Source organism: Protobothrops mucrosquamatus, unplaced genomic scaffold (genome assembly GCF_001527695.2).
Source record: "Protobothrops mucrosquamatus isolate PMUCROS unplaced genomic scaffold, P.Mucros_1.0 scaffold1178, whole genome shotgun sequence".
NCBI classification, from domain to species: domain Eukaryota; kingdom Metazoa; phylum Chordata; class Lepidosauria; order Squamata; family Viperidae; genus Protobothrops; species Protobothrops mucrosquamatus.
Window position 1 is genome coordinate 54,808 of NW_015387391.1, and position 3,979 is coordinate 58,786.

The following is a 3,979-nucleotide window of genomic DNA, read 5'->3' on the forward strand; positions in this document are numbered from 1 at the left end:
CATAATCACTAAAACACTTGCTGACATGTCTTTTCATTTTCTTTTCCTGGGTAACGCCTGCCAGGTTTCAAAATGAGTCCAGAATTTGCTAGTTTGGCTCCAGACCTCAACACTGCTCTGGCTGAGTCTCCAAAGCTGCAAGGCAAATTTTTATTATAAGAGGCACATAAACAGATGGGGCCGTTTTTCAGTCCAGAAGAACCCTGGGGCTTGAAAGTAACCAAGAGAAAGAAGGAAATAATACCTTGTTGGAAAGGTTTATAGGTTCGCAGCTTAGATACTTTCAGACACACACACCAAACACACACGCATGCTTTGTGGTAGGCCTTCCAAAGGATTGTGATTAATTTTCAAATTTGATTCTGGATTCCTCTTTGCTAGGACCACTAGATGTAGGAGATCAGATGGGAATTATCACTAACAGGAATTATTTTGAAGTGTCTGTATATATTTATGGGTACCTCATGGTCATCCAGATGTTCATAACCCAACTCCCTTATTGCAACCTGGCCCAGAACAAGACACGTTTTATTCTCACTGATCACAATCAATAGCCATATCTTAGCTTGCCAATCGAGCATTCTCAAAGGGTGCAGGAATACAAAACAAATCTTAAGAAACCATCATTTCCCCTGTCTTCAAAAATAGCCAAGGAATCATGGAACAGCGCTGAAAATTGACTGATGCAAGGAAGGAAAACTGGCGATGGAGACAGAAAAAGAATCAAAAGGTTGGAAGAGTTTTAATGGAGGAAAAGTCCCATGATAACAGATGGAATCTGGCTTTTGCATGGATTAAAATAACAGAATAACAAGAGTTGGAAGGGACCTTGGAGGTCTTCTAGTCCAACCCTTTGGTTGGAAAAAAATGGCCTAGTTTTTCCTGATCAACCTATGGGTGATCAGAGTTGGGACATGGAAATGAGCAGAAAGTCTAATGGAGGAGCAATTGGAAGCCATTTGGCCCCACCAGTTCCAAAAGCTATCCATCTATCCACCAAAATACCACAGGAAAGTGACGATGGAAGTGAGAAATGGAGAATGGAAGAGCTGGGAGAGAACAAAACACTACAAAACTCTAGATTTCTAAGCTTATTTTTCACATCTAATAATACTAAAACAGGCGGGATAATCTTATTCCTCCAGATCAGTAACTCACGTTCTTCACCAATGATAGGGTTGACCAACTTTGATTTAAAACTGAATTAGAGAAAGGCTGAACACGGTATGATGTTTCTGGTTCTTGGGCAGAAGTCAACAAATGTGTGAGGGTGTGAGTGTGGGTATGTTTGTATTCAATTTGAAAAGTGACTCAACACCCTCCAGACAGTTGGATCTTCTACAGATTGACACCATCTCATGGAGATATCACTCCATTACTTCAATTTTCCAGGGGTAGAAGTTTAGGAAAGGAACTCCACTCCCCATCATGCTTATCCATTACTCCTGAGGTGACCAAAGCAGTAACTCTTTCCTCCCCCAGCTTTTATAAATCCCCTTCAGCAATTTGGACTCCAGCATAGAGTGCCATACACACAAAATATCCGTTATTTTTTTTTCTTCTTCTCTGGAATCTGAGGAATGTGACTTCACTCCCTCCCAGCTGAATTTTTACAAAAATAAAATCCACATGCTTAACAGTGGAAATGAAGAGGAAGCCAGACAGAAAAACAAGAAACCCAGATACCCTGAACTTTTCTTTTTAATAAAAAAAACCCCTGGATTTACAGACCTATGCAGCTTGTCTTTTCTTTCTCCAATCTCCCATTTCATCTTCAATATATATATTTTTACTCAAGTTTCATTTCATATAACAGTCAAAAACATTTTTAACAACTACTTGTCTAAACAGAGGTCATTTGTCTCCTGGAAGCAAAAATCCCATTTTTTTTTTGTCTATAGTAGAAAACTCAACTATGGCCTCACTTAGTTCATGGCATCCGGCCCTCTCAATTCCTGGCAAATAGATGGGGAAGAAATGGAGGTAGAGACAGATTTTATCTTCCTGGGCTCCAAGATCACCTCAGATGGGGACTGCAGCCAAGAAATTAAAAGACGCTCCTGGGGAGGAAAGCTATGGGAAATCTAGACAGCATACTAAAAAGCAGAGACATCACCCTGCCAACAAAAGTGCGTATAGTCAAGGCCATGGTTTTCCCAGTTGCAATGTATGGATGTGAAAGTTGGACCATAAGAAAGGCTGAGCGCCAAAGAATTGAGGCCTTTGAACTATGGTGCTGGAGAAGACTCCTGCGAGTCCCCTGGACTGCAAGGCGATCCAACCGATCAGTCCTAGAGGAGATCAACCCCGACTGCTCTTTAGAAGGCCAGATCCTGAAGTTGAAACTCAAATATTTTGGCCTCCTAATGAGAAGGAAGGACTCCCTGGAGAAGAGCCTAATGCTGGGAAAGATGGAGGGCAATAGAAGAAGGGGACAACAGAGAAGGAGGTGGCTGGATGGAGTCACTGAAGCAGGAGGCGTGAACTTAAATGGACTCCAGAAGATGGTAGAGGACAGGAAGACCTGGAGGAACGTTGTCCATGGGGTCGTGATGGGTCGGACACGACTTCGCAATTAACAACAACAACAAGTTCTTTAACTTTCAGACAATAGATGGAAACTCTTAAATTCACACCAAAAGACACAACTACAAGACAGGAGTTGTACTTTATAGTTTCCCCCTAGCTCTGCTTGGTGCCTTCCTATGATGTTGAACTTTAAAACCTATTATCCTCCAGACCTGTTGGTTGGGGACTATGGGGGCTCCATGGGAATCAAGCATTACTGGAGGGCACCAGCTTGGAGAAGAAGCAGTTGCTCTGGCTAAGAGATGCAAAATAGTAATAGATGTGGCTTCAATTTTCTTTGCAAATTCGTATATCCATGTGAGCAACGACATGCACATGTTCTGGAGAACCTCAACTAGGTTATTGTAAGAGTGCGTATGTGTTTTGCATGCTGTAAAGTTAATAATTGACCAAGGCTTTGCATGTTGAACAATCAATGACAGTAGAAATCTTCTTGAAAGTTCTCCACCAAAACTTTGGGGCAAAGGATTAACAGCTTCACAAATTTCAGCATTTCCAGGGTCTCCAGTTACCCAGTTGAGCTATTGCTTATCTCTATAGAGCTGATAGTTGCTCAATATTACTCTTTGACCATTGCTAGTGGTGCATCCTTTGAATTCCAAAGTCCAAAAATGATACATCTAAGGTTAATGGGATGGCAGATAAGCAACTAAACTTAGCCCAGGCTTATGATATCATCAGTTTGCAAAACCAGGAAGTTTTGCCTCCCTGGTTAGACCAGGGCTTTTCAATCTTTTCACCCATTGTACCACTCTTAGGATATGGCAATATACAAGTACCACCAGTCGCCTAGCAAGGTGTGAAAAACTTGATGACCCCCCCAAAAGGGAAAAAAGTGATAAAGTACAGGTAGTCCTTGATTTACAACAGTTCGCTTAGTGACTGTTCGAAGTTACAATGGCACTGAAAAAAGTGCCCCCCAAGCCACAGCCGAGCAAGACACCTGCCTGCCCACCCAGCGGCGCTCTTCCTCCTGTCCGAGGTTTCCATTCTTGTGAGCATTTCTGTTGAGCATTGGCAGCGGGGGTGGGGTGGGGGGTGTTTGGTTTTTATTCCCCCCATCTGCTGGGTGGTTGCAGCAGGTTTTGGTCACTTCACATGACCCTGGGACACTGTGACCGTCATAAATATGAATCAGTTGCTAAGCATCTGAATGTAAATCACAAGACCCTGGAGATGCTGCAACATTACAGCTGATCGGCGCTTCTTCTGGGCTCAGCAGAAGCAGCAGGATCAGCGCAGAGCTCCAGTTGGAGCCTGGCGTTGATCCTGGTGCTTCCGCTGAGCCCTACAGCTCCAGCCATCTCTCGCTCAGGCTTGTGCGGTGCCACCGGTTCAGCTCATTCCCATCCCCTGCTACCATTTTTCTAGGATGCTTGTGTACCACCTG